Raw genomic sequence first — 13388 nt, 5'->3', positions numbered from 1 at the left:
TCTGAATTTCCAAAAGTGAAAAAATCACAGGGGCACCTGGCTGGCCCCGTTGGTAGAGTATGCAACTCTCCATCTTGGGATTGTGCGTTTAAGCCCCATGTTGGGCATAGAGCTTATTTAAAAAAAAAAAAGTGAAAAATCACAGATTAACCATTACTCTTTAAAAGGGCATTTCTCCATGTACTCCTAAAAGCCACCCTTTCTATAACAGAGGCAGTAAATTTATTTATTGAGAGCCAGGGTGTCTGGATTCAAATTTTAGTTTTACCACTAACTAGGTGCACGTGCCTGGTCAAGAGGCTTCCCATTCTGTGCCTAAGATTCCTTATTTATAAAATGTGGGTAATAACTGTATCCTAAGTTGTTCTGTGAATTAAATGAGTTGATATACTTAGAACCTTGCTAGTCACATAGTTAAATGTTCAATTGTAATTTTGACTAATGTGTCTCAAGAAACATGGGAATAGAAGAACTTTTTAGTTTTAGTTATTTATTTTTAAAGATTTTTATTTATGAGAGAGAGAGAGAGAGAGCATGAGTGGAGGAAGGGGCAGAGAGAAAGGAAGAAGGAGAAGCAGACTCCCTGCTAGTGGGGAGCCTGACTTGGTGCTCGATCCCAGAACCCTGAGATCATGACCTGAGCCAAAGTCAGGCAGGCATTTAACCGACTGAGCCACCAGGTGCCCTTTAAGGTTTATTTAAGTAATCTCTACACCCAATGTTGGGCTCAAACTTATGACCCTGAGATCAAGAGTTGAGGGCTCTTCCTACTGAGCCAGCCAAGTGCCCCCAAGGGAACAGAAAAAGAATTTTTTTTTTAAGATTTTATTTATTTGACAGAGATAGAGACAGCCAGCGAGAGAGGGAACACAAGCAGGGGGAGTGGGAGAGGAAGAAGCAGGCTCCTAGGGGAAGAGCCTGATGTGAGGCTCTATCCCACAGTGCCAGGATCATGCCCTGAGCCGAAGACAGACGCTTAACCGCTGTGCCACCCAGGCGCCCCCAGAAAAAGAATTTTAAACAAGAATTAAAATGGTCCTAGAAGAAGTGCTGATGCATTTAGAATTATTAACACTGAAGTGGAATATCATCTGTGAAAATTAATTAGGGAAAACCTCACTATAGTGGACTTGGGAGGCTTGAAGGGCAGGCTGGAAGGAAAAGCCACACCCCTCAATGTAGATTAGATTTAACAGAAGAATATTCAACAGGAAAGAATCATCAATTACAGGCCCCAATAGGGGATGCATCTCCTACAAGAAATCGACTACCTCTGAAACTCAGCCAAGGAGAAACCAACATCACCCAGAACTCTTTTTTTTCCCCCAATGGATTTTCATTCAAAACAACCCCTCTCAACTTCACTCTTCTTCTCCATAAAAAAATATTCCTCTTCTTTGTTTGTTGGACTTGCTTATGGTTTTGCTGTAGCTTGCTTGTCCTGGATTGCCATTCTCTGCTATTCCTGTTTAAACCCATCTTTTGCTGGTAAAATAATTGGCAGTTTATTTTTAAGGTTAACACATCAAATTCCATAAAATCAAGAAGGCAATTATAAGCCTTATAAAACTACTTTCTCTCAAAGGATAACAGAGATTGAATATATAAGTAGGTTCAAAATTAATTTAGATAAATTCCTACAGAATGAATGCATAATAGGTTATTGAGAGAACTGAAATGGCCTGTGGCATATAATTACTTTTCTAAAGTGGAGTATAGGGAACCAAATCCTTCCGACAAATGAGAAGTAGAACTCTTGTCAGCACATTAAAATGACTTTGGAAACTTGAGGAGTACCAATGGCAAGGACTCACAGCAGAGCTACTAAATTGAGAATCTCTAGAGATGGGGCCTAGGGACTGGTGTTTTTTAAAGAGCTCCCCACTTCTCTATATACCTACTTCTAAAGATATACCAGAGTTTGGAAACGGCTGGATAAGTCAGGTTCTCTAGAGCAACTTGTCTTAACTCTTGTATATAATTTTTCCACAACTAGAATTTCATTCCTTCATTACGTCCTCATTTTTTTTTTCTTTTCTGCCCTTTCTCATTTTTTTTTTCTTTCTGCTGTCTCCTTTAGCTTCTGTCCTGTGCCCTGTACTTTACAACCTTCCTTTGGAAATGAGTGTTCATGCACAGATGAACACGCAATAAGTATTAGACAAAATAATAATAATAACAACAACAATGCCGTGTGCCTGCTCTCCCCAGATTAACTGAGCGGAAATACCCAGGCTGTAACGTCCTGTCGGACTATCCAACAGGTGGATGTACTGTTGTAGCATTGAGAGCTGCAGTGTTCTGTGTTGGCCAAGGAAGTAAAAATACGAAACAACAGCTACAAGGGGAAGAACCAAGTGACAGGTCGGCTGTGCGCATCACATTTTCTGAATCCTTAATGTTATCGGGGCTAATTTTTTCTGGGAAACAAAATCGCCAAACACCAAGAAGCTGCTTTGCACCGCCAAAAGCTGCAACAGGGCAGGCTGCCAATAGCACTACCCAAGCACGCTGCAGTGGCATCTCCAAGCAAGTTCCTTTAATCCCCTGTGTCGTGGGCTAATCGCCACTGCGGTGCAACTCCACAACCCCCACCTGCGCGCGCCTCTCTTCCTGCCCCCGGGCCCCCGCAGAGACGCGCTCAGCCGTGCACGCCAACTCTCCAGCCGCAGTGCGCGCGGCCATGGCCTTGGCTGTGCATGCGCGAAAGCAAAGAGGGGCGGGCCGCAGCCGGAGGAGGCGGGGCAAACCCTCGCAGTCTGCAGTCCATTGGTTCTCTCTCCGTAATGCCCGCCCTCCAGGCGTTCGAGACGGCGGGGCGGGCCACGTCAGGCAGCCGGCGCGGGGCTGAGCTTGTGGCAGAAGGGAGGTAAGCGATGCGGGGTGGCAGCGGCGAGCTGTGGGCCGCTGCCCGGTGCTCTGAGGCCGCTGGATCGCACTTGCCTGTGGCCTTCTCAGCTTGGCGTGGAGGGCGGCTGAGGCCCAGCGGGCGTGGGGCTGTGCTGGGAAATGGGAGAGGGGAGTATGTGGCGGCAGGGCCTCGGCGGGGCGTGGGTGGCCAGGAAGGGGACAGGTCTTGCTCCTTGCCCTCGTCCTGGCCTGTCTGGGCTCTGAACTCCTGGAGGACAAGGCCTACTGCGTAGGAGAGCTCCGCGATGCCTGGGTGGGGCCGGCTCTGGAGCCTGCGGTGGGGCTCAGCGGGATCTTGACTCGGAAACAGATCAGCGCGATCCTTGCATACTTACCTGCAGCAGGTTGCAGTTCTCCCCTGACCGGTTCCCCAGTTAAAGGCAGTGCAGGGGATTCCGGGCCGGTTCCTGTCTGGCTGGGGGGACGGTCTTATCACCAGTGACTCACTCAGATCCCGTCCACTTTAAATGCAAAGGCTTATGGGTGAGCAGGGCCTGTTTTCAGACTTCTCAATTCTCTGGCTCTGTGTTCCCTTGCGGGAATTACCTGAAAAAATAGCATATATGTATGAATGTATGTTTTGAAATGCCTGCAACAGCTATGCGGAGATTTGCAGAGACTTGGCTGTTGTGTTGCACAGAGGAGTTGTGTGTTGCACCATGGGTTTTAATTTCAGCCTTGGCATCATCGTGATCCTTCAGTTTAGCTCCTGAAATTGGAGCTTCTCAAATCAATGAAGTCATCCGATCAAGTATCATGCAGTCGTTCATTCATCCATTCAACAAACTTTTTGGATGAATATCTTGATGGTCAGGGTCTTATGTCAGAAACTAAAATGCGCATTCCCTGCCCTTTCTCTCATTTTATCTGCCAGTTTTATTGTCTGTATTTGAGATGTAAGTTGTTTGTGTTGTTGATGGTTCAATTTCAGGTTCCAGATTGAGGTCCGGAAGCTTTTGATTCTATATCATAAGAGAAAGCTATTCTGAGACCTCATTCGGTTTTTCTTACTTTCACCTCTAGTAAGCTTCAGACCGTGGTGAGCAGAGGTGTTGTAATCCTGCTAACTAACTGCACCATGAAAGACCCTGGGTCTCAGGTGCCTATCTAAAGTGAGGAGGTAGGATTAGAAGTATTCTGCAATTTTTGTATGTACAAGGAGAGGAGGGGCACTTGGCATGTTTACTGAACTGTGTTAACAGTTGGGAAGTGACCGTGTTAAAAACACAATGTATATTATGATTATATGCTTTAATCTTTCTGAATCTGTCCACATTACTTTTTGACTAGCAAGCAAGTACATATTTACAATTTTGATTCACATTCAGTTCCTGCATACAAAGCACTATGACTCATCTAAATTTGGAAATGTAGTAACCAGGAGCTTGTTAATGTTATGTTTAAAGGCGATATAAAAACAATTGGGGGTGCCTGGGTGGCTCCGTTGGTTAAGCGTCCCACCCTTGGTTTGGCTCAGGTCATCGTGCTCTGTGGGGAGTTTGCTTGAGATTCTCTCCCCCTTTCCCTGCCCCTCCCCACCAATGTGCGCTCATGTTCTCTCACTCGCTCTCTCTAAAATAAATAAATCTTTAAAAAATTGGGTAAGTATGCAATTTTCAAGGTATTTTGAATTGCTGTGGCAGGTTAGTGGTAGCTAAAACTTCTGCCTTGGATATCTTGATTACTTTGGTTAAATGTTAGGTAGTTAACATCACCTGGCTAACATCTATCAATATCATGTCTACGTTAGCATTTATTTTATCAAGCCAAAATTTACTGCATTTCAATTGATTGCTACTTCCCCTTGAGAATTAATAACCATAAATAAATGGCTCTTCCCCCTTGAGAATTGATTGCTGTAAATAAATAGTTTGAGAATAAAAATGCCCGTAGAGATATAACAATAGCTTTTCTTTCTTTCTTTCTTTTTTTTTTTTTTTTTGAAGATTTTATTTTTTTATACGAAAGAGAGAGTCAGCAGGGGTAGGGGCAGTGGGAAAGCGAGAAGCAGACTCACTGCTGATCGGCTCCACCCCAAGACCCAGAGATTGGGACCTGAGCCGAAGTCAGGTGTTCAACCAACTGAGCCACCCAGGCACCCCATAACAATAGTTTCTCATTTGCTGCTTGGTTGATGGGGTTTACCAATAAATCGTTTGGCCTTCCTGCAGGTGTAAAATGATTTCTAAAATAGTTCTGAGGCATAATAATCTTAGACTTGTGATGCTTTTTGGATGTTGTCCACAAACCATTATGTGAATTAAATTGTTTATGTCACTGTTAAGGATTTGGAAAGTTTAAGGAAATGCAGCGTTTCAAAATTTTGCTTTTGCTATACATTTCTAGTTCTAGAAATGGACCAGATCAAGATGGGAAGATTGAAGAGAAATGCAAGAACTGAGGGGAAAAAATCCAAGAGGAGGCTTTTCTAGTTTAAAATTTGAGGAGAAAAAACACAATGAAAAATACAATTGTAAGGAAATAATAGCATGAGGATTATTGGTGGGTCTGTAGCACAACTTGATTTTTTAAACTGAAGTCTAATTGGCATACAATATCCCTATTAATTTCAGGTGTATGTCACAGTGATTTGATATTTTTATACATTATGAAATCCCTGTAAGTCTAGTTCTCATCTGTCACCATGCAAAATTCTTAGTCTTATTCACTGTATTCCCTGTGCTGTACATTACATCCCCTTGACTTACTGATGTCACAACTGGAAGTTTGTACCTCTTAATCCCCTTCACCTATTTTGTGCGCTTCCCAAATGCTACCCACTCTGGTAACCAACAGTCTGTTTACTGTATCTGTGACTTTGTTTCTGTTTTGTTTGTTTGTCTTGTTTTTCAGATTCCACATATAGGTGAAATCATACGGTGTCTTTCTCTGTCTGACTTATTTCGCTTAGCATAATACCTTCTAGGTACATCCGTGTCGCAAATGGCAAGATTTCATTCTTTTTTATGGCTGGGTAGTATTCCAGTGTGTGTGTGTGTGTGTGTGTGTGTGTGTGTGTGTGAATAAAATGTACATCCTCTTTATCCATTCATCTATCAATAGGCCTCTATTAATGGTTCTTAAAAAAAGAAACCCAGGGTGATAATTTAATTTTTGATCACATTACATGTGGGTAATACATGTTTTTTTATGGAGATGTGAAATCTATATTGTGTGTGTATAAATCACACACTATATATATATATATGAATATATATATGAATATATTTTTTTAAGTTTTATCTAAGTAATCTCTGTATCCAGCATAGGGCAGGAACTCAGGACCCTGAGATCTGGAGTCACATGCTTCTCCGACTGAGCCGGCCAGGCACCCCTATGTTGTATATTTTTTAAAAAAGTGCTACTGGTCTAGAGATGAGTAGTATAATAAAATATGGTATAGTTATGTAGGTATAATATAAGTCTGTGATTCATAATTCATGATAAATTGAATCGAGGTAGTGTGTACTATTTTTTTTTTTAAGATTTTATTTGTTTGAGAGAGAGAGCAGAGAGAGAGTGAAGTGAGCATAAGCAGGGGGAGTGGCAGGGAGAGGGAGAAGCAGGCTCCCCACTGAGCAGGGAGCCCAACGTGGGGCTTGATTCCAGGACCCTGAGATCACGACCCAAGCCGAAGGCAGAAACTTAACCGACTGAGCCACCTGGCTACCCCAGTGTCTGCTATCTGTACATGATAGGAAACAAGATTTGCTAAGCTTATAGGACAAAGGATATTAATCAGTTTTTCTCCTATTTAAATTATTTGAAATAAACTTTCAAGCTATGTGGAGGAGCCCATCTATTTTCAAACAACAGATTGAACGTTGTTTTTATAAATTGGGTACCCAAGGTACTCCTGACTTCATAATATTTTACCCTATTTCAAATCACATTGGAAGTGATAACAATGCATTTATGATTTTGAAATTTTGTTAAATTTATATTTGCTTTCATTCAGTTAGACTGAGTTACTTTAATTGTTATATTTTGAAGATGTTCAAAAGCTTTGATATTAAATACCATGCAGTTTTGCCTTGTTCATGATGGGAAAACATTTCTTTAGGCCCAAGGAATTTGAAAATCCAAGCTGCGTAGGTAGTCAGCTGTTATTATTATTTATTTAGAGATTTATCTTTTCATTTGCCTGGGAACCAATGAAGCAGTTCACCCAAGCTTCTAAACTGAAGATTTCGGTTCTTTTCAGTGCATTAAACTGTATCCTCAAATCTCATTTGGTCAGACGAATGACTGCTTGCTAATTTGGCCAATAAGCATGTTGAACAAATGTTATAATTGTGAATGTTTTAAAAGTTTAAAACAGTTTTTTAAAAAAAGTTTTAAAGATTTTTATTTATTTATTTGACAGAGAGAGAGATGGCGAGAGAGGGAACACAAGCAGGGGGAGTGGGAGAGGGAGAAGCAGGCTTCCAGTGGAGCAGAGAGCTTGATGCGGGCCTTGATCTGATCATGACCTGAGCCGAGGGCAGACGCTTAACAACTGAGCCACCCAGCCGCCCTGACGAAACAGTTTCTTTCTTTCTTTCTTTTTTTTTTTTTAAAGATTTTATTTATTTATTCTACAGAGATAGAGACAGCCAGCGAGAGAGGGAACACAAGCAGGGGGAGTAGGAGAGGAAGAAGCAGGCTCATAGCAGAGGAGCCTGATATGGGGCTCGATCCCACAACGCCAGGATCACGCCCTGAGCTGAAGGCAGACGCTTAACTGCTGTGCCACCCAGGCGCCCCTGACGAAACAGTTTCTTAATGTATTAAGGGGAGGACAGAGAGAGGAGGTTGAATATGTAAACAAAAGGCCCATAATGAAAGGCCCTCTTTCCTGCCGTGTTAAAGATTTTGAATTTTATCCATGGGTAAGAAGTTTTAAGTTCAAGCAAGGTAAGATCAGTTTCATGTGGCAAGGTGAGGAATGAATTATAGTGAAGCAAGGCCCATTTGTGAAAGCACAGTATGATCGAGCTCCAAATTAGCAGCGGGGCTTGAGAGAATAGGGTGGATCCAGGATGTGTTAAGATGATGAAATGGTGTCCATTATGATATGCGGATTGAGGAAAAGGTGGAGTCAAGATACCTCCTAGCTTTATGACTGCCCAAGGTAGGAATCATGTGTGGGGTAGCTGGTGACCAAGATCAGTCTTGGATATGCCTTTGGCTCACACAGTTGGTGCTGTTCCCTGTGGCTCCATTGGTCTAGGGATGAGGAGAGGATTTTATGCACTATGGAGATTTGGCTGTTATTAGCATGTAGGTGATAATACAGGTGATAAAACAGGGTGCAGATGGATGTAGATACCTAAGGGAGAGTTTGTAGAATAAGAAAGAATAAAACACTCAGGGGCGCCTGGGTGGCTCAGTCAGTTAAGCGTCTGCCTTCGGCTCAGGTCATGATCCCAGGGTCCTGGGATGGAGTCCCATGTCAGGCTCTCTGCTCAGAGGGCCTGCTTCTCCCTCTGCCTCTGCCTGCCTCTCTCTCTCTGTGTCAAATAAAATAAAATAAAATAAAATAAAATAAAATAAATAAATCTTAAAAAGAATAAAACAGAATAGAAACTCTGGGAAGCACCATCATATGAGGAAGATGGTCCAATGAAAAAGGATGAGAGGGAACAGCTTAATGGACGTTGGAGCTCTAGAAGACAAGGAGGCAGAGGATTTTAGGAGAGAATGGTCAACTGTTAAACACCATGGAGAATGGAAGAGAGAGCTCACTACAGGTTTTAGGGAGGTCTACGAGATAGGCAAGAATCATTAGTTTAAGGGTGCCTCGGTGGCCCAGTTGGTTAAGCGTCTGACGCTTGATTTCCACTCAGGTCGTGATCTCAGGGTCCTGGGATAGAGCCCCTGTTGAGTTCCGTGCTCAGCAGAGAGTCTGCTTGAGGATTCTCTCTCTCTTCCTCTGCGCCCCGCCCCCCCGGCTTTCTCTCAGATGAATAAATCTTTAAAAAAAAATTATCATTAGTTTGTAATTTTACTAGTTCATATAATCGTGCGACTTTCTGTAGCAAAAGTCAGTAGAACCAAAGATTTCGAATAGTTGGAATGATCCAGTATTTGGATTTTGTTATGTACATATGGTAGGAATGCATTTGAGCTCGAAGTATTAGCAAGACAGTGGTTGAAGTGATGGAATGTGAGGTTTGGACTGCATGGAGGTGGTGACCAAGCAGGAGGAGGCTGAAAGATTGAAAGACAATAATTGGTTCAGGGGTGCTTGGCTGGCCCAGTTGGAAGAGCATGTGACTCTTGACCTCAGGGTCATGAGTTCAAGCTCCACGTTGGGTGTAGAGATTACTAAGAAGTTAAACGAAAAAACAATCAGTTCAAGCGATCAGAAGTCTGGGTGCGGTAAATACACAAGTGTATGTAGGTATAAGGGAGGTAGCTGATAGAAGTACCGTGGACTCAGAGAAGAATATTGGAGTTTAAGCTTTTAGGGTGCTAATAGAATGTAGGTTTGGCCATGGATGTAGATGGCTAAAATGGAGGTGACATGGAGATACTCAAGAGCAGTGAGACCGGTATGTTGGATGAATCACTCACCTTGGGCATGGACCTCAGAAGATCATGGTGCCCAGAGTGGAGAGGTGGACAATGGTTTCCGAGGTTTTAGATCACCTATAGTACTAATCAGTATATAAGGGAGATGAAGATAACTGGATGGCATGCCCTCAGAGGAATGGGGGTCGATGGTAAGGAAGTGTTCTTCTGGGCCTTGGAGCTTGGAAGGACGATTAGCTTTCACTGAAGTGGCCCCAAAGAAGGAGAGTATAGTTTTCATTAGGGCTGAGTAGTAGGGGGAACACCTAATGAGGTCACTGAGCATCTAATAAGAAAGTTCACTGACCATGGTATTAGAGTCCAAAAGGTGAGGACTGGTTCGTGTTTACTGAAGAGGAAGGCAGATTAGGAAGAGGTTCGACTTGGGTGTAAGGCTGAAGCATATGGCTCCTTTGGAGTTGCAGTCTACGGCCATACCACCCTGAACGCGCCCGATCTCGTCTGATCTCGGAAGCTACGCAGGGTCGGGCCTGGTTAGTACTTGGATGGAGTTACAAATAGCAGTTTGCTTGTCAAGTTTGAATGAGGCTTCTTACCAGCTTTTACCCATCAAATCATCCTAGTTTCTGTTTATAGTAGGACAGCAGATAGAGTACTTTTTCTAAATTTAAGAATAACCTATGTCGCCAGTGAATATTTGTTATTTGTCGGAGAAGGAGAGGCAATGGCCTTTTTGCTTTTTGTACTTCCTTTTGAACTTTGGACTTCCAAAATACTTTTCATCACACGTGCTAGCTGTCGTCTGTTGTTAGTGGGAGGCGGGCGTACCTGCCTTTTCCTCTGATTTCCCTCCTGCTATTTTAGGACCTAGAGTCACGTTGGATAGTCTCGGTGTTTTAAGGACAGCTCCTCACTCGTGCATAATAATAAGATCGTGCATAATAAGATCGTGTTCCTTTCACCCACTCAAAGATCTGGCTCAGTGTCTCTCCTGCAAGATTGGATTTTCCCTCATTACTAGATTATTCCCTTCAGTATGGAAACATGCTATTATTTCTCCTATCTTAAAATAATTACCTTTTGATGGTGGCACCTGAGTGGCTCAGTCGGTTAAGCTCAGTTGGTTAAGTCGGTCCGAGTCTTGATCTCAGCTCAGGTCTTGGTCTCAGGGCCGTGAGTTCAAGTCCCACAGTGGGCTCCATGCTGGATGTGAAGCCTACTAAAAAAAAAAGAAAATAATTACCTTTTGAAGCCCCTCACTGGCTCAGAAGGTAGAGCGTGCAGCTCTTGATCTTGGGATTATAAATTTGAGCCCCACATTGGGTGTAGAGATTACTTAAAAATCTTAAAGGGGTGGCTGGCTGGCTTGGTTGGAGGAGCATGTGACTCTTGATCTCAGGGTTGTGAGTTTGAGCCCCACGTTCCATGTAGAGATTACTTGAATAAAAACTTAACAAAATAAAATCTTTAAAAACAAAATTACCTGTCCTGACCCCATTTCCCCCTTATGCCACCGCACAGTTTCTTTTTTTCCCTTTATGGCAGATCTTATACTCATGTATCCGATAATTTTCTTCTCATTCTCCCTCAGACCCACTCTGATCCGGCTTCTCTTACCACTCCGAAAAAATTTGCTCTTCTCAAAGTCACTAATGTGTCACTTGCTCAATCTTGCTCAATCCAAAGGTCTGTTTTTTAATCCTCATCTCTTACCTGGCCAATCAGCATTTCCACCCCAACTTTCTAGGGATATAATTGACATGTGACATTGTGAAAGTTTAAGGCATACAACCTGTTGATTTGATACGTTTGTAATTTGCAAAATGATTACCGCCATTGTGTTAGCTGCCACCTCCAGCCTTCGTGTAGTTACCATTTCCTATCAGCATTTTTTGAAACAGTTGGTCATGTGCTGCTTCTTGAAACACTTCCCGTAATTATCAAAGATGCCACAATTCCTGGGTTTTCCTTCTACGTGATTGCCCCCTTTCAACTCCCTTACTGGTTCCTTCTTATCTCTTAACGTTAGAGCGCTGCTGGGCTCAGTCATTAGAGCTCATGGTCCCTCAGTCATATCAGTCTTGAAATACTGGTGATACTCTGTTAGCTGCTCAATTTATATTTTTAGCCAGGACCTCATCCTTTGAAATCCAGACTCTCTGTATCCAGATACCTACTCAGCATTTCTAGTTGGATAACCAATAGAAATCTCAAACTCAGTTTCTGATTTCTTCCCTAAACGTGCTTCATCTGTGGTCTTCCTCATCTCAGTTCATAGAAACTCCTTCATTTCCGGGACTCGGGGCAAAAACCTGGGTGTCATTCTTGACTCTTCTCTTTCTCTCACAATCCACACATAAACTATCAGGAAAGCCTGTTGGCTGTACCTTCAGAATATGTCTAGAATCTGAGTACTTCTCACCTACTGCTCTCAGTCTAGTCTAAGCCCTATTGTCTATGTGTGTGATGCGGTAATGGCCTTATATTGGTTAGCTGTTACAACCCACCTCCAAAATTTAGTGGGGGAAAGCCGCAATCATTTTTTAGCTTATGATTCTGGGGTTGGCAATTTGGGTTGGGTTTGAGGCGGGGGAGGGGAGGCAGTTCTTTTGCTAGTCTTGCCTGGGCGCACTCCTGTAGCAAATGGGGACTAGGTTTGGAGGTTTCGTCTGGGATGGCGTGTCTCTGCTACATAGGTTCCAGCAGGCTGTCCCATGCTTCTTAACATAGTAGTCTAATGGAAACAAGAAAGCGCGAGGAAGCAGTATGGTATTAGGACTAAGAAAACCTACAACGCCACTTCCTCTGTTGCTAACTAAAGCAGTCAAAAAGAAGCCCAGATTCAAGGGGATGGAGAAGTAGATTGCCTGATTAGGAGGGGAGCAGGGAAGTCACTTTGTGAAGAAATGTGCGTACAGGAATTGGGAAGAATCTGGGGCATTTTGTGCAATCTACCATAGTCTTCTAATTGTTCTATTCTCTCTTTGCCCCCTGAAATATTGTCAGCAGAAGAGCCAAAGTGATTATTTTTATAACACACGTTAGATTTCTCCTCTTGGGATGCCTGGGTGGCTCAGCCGTTAAGTGTCTGCCTTCAGCTCAGGTCATGATCCCAGGGTCCTGGGATCAAGCCCCACATTGGGCTCCTTGCTCTGCAGGGAGCCTGCTTCTCCCTCTCCCTCTGCCTGCTGCTCCCCCTGTTCGTGCTCTCTCTGACCAAAAAAAAAAAAAAAAAGATTTCTCCTCTTACTCTTCCAGAACCCTCTAAGGGCCTCGCATTGCTACCCAAAGTAAAAGGCAAAGTCTTTGGCGTGGTCTTTGAGGCCTGCCGCGATCTGACCCCCTTTGTTGAGTTTCTAACTTCATTTCCAGCTACTCTGCCCTCACTCACTAAACCCGCTCTGTTAGCCACTTTGCTGTTCCTCAGACCTAAAGGAGACATGCTCCCACCATGGTTTTTGTATTGCTCTTCTTTCTGCCTGGAATCCTCTTCTTAGAGACTGGACTCCTTTACTTCACTAAAGTCTTTGCTTATGTGTCACCTCCGTGAGCTTCTCACTGACCATTCTTTGTAAAATTAGAACCTCTTTCTATTATCCCCCTTTCCTGCTTTACTTTTGTATATGGCCCTTAACTTATAAAATGCTGTATCATCTACTATTTTGCTTATTTTTGTTTTCCCTGTACTAGGAATGTAATCCCTTGTAAAGGCAGGGACTTAAAAAAAAATTTTTTTTTAAAGGATTTTATTTATTTGAGAGAGGAGAGAGAGAGAGAGGAGAGAGAGAGAGAGCGCATGCACATGAGGCTGGGAGGGAGAGGGAAAAGCAGACCCCCGCTGAGCAAGGAGCCCAATGTGGGGCTTGATCCCAGGACCCTGGGATCCTGACCTGAGCCAAAGGCAGACGCTTAACCGACTGAGCCACTCAGGTGTCCCAAGGCAGGGACTTTTGTATCTCCAG

General features: G+C 43.3%; 1 protein-coding gene across 1 annotated transcript in view; it reads left to right on the top strand.

Annotated features, from left to right (window-relative positions):
* Nucleotides 1–2809: 2809 nt before the first annotated feature.
* Nucleotides 2810–13388, top strand: part of FOCAD (focadhesin) — a 302415-nt gene continuing 291836 nt past the window's right edge. The window contains exon 1 of the mRNA XM_045780633.2: nucleotides 2810–2869. The gene's annotated coding sequence lies outside the window, so the exon portion shown is untranslated. The remainder of the gene's footprint in view (nucleotides 2870–13388) is intronic.

The sequence above is a fragment of the Ursus americanus genome, chromosome 18 (assembly GCF_024610735.1).
Source record: "Ursus americanus isolate L20-20 chromosome 18, mUrsAme1.1.p, whole genome shotgun sequence".
Taxonomy (NCBI): domain Eukaryota; kingdom Metazoa; phylum Chordata; class Mammalia; order Carnivora; family Ursidae; genus Ursus; species Ursus americanus.
Note: the sequence above shows the minus strand (reverse complement) of the source record. Positions and strands in the feature narration are given on the sequence as shown.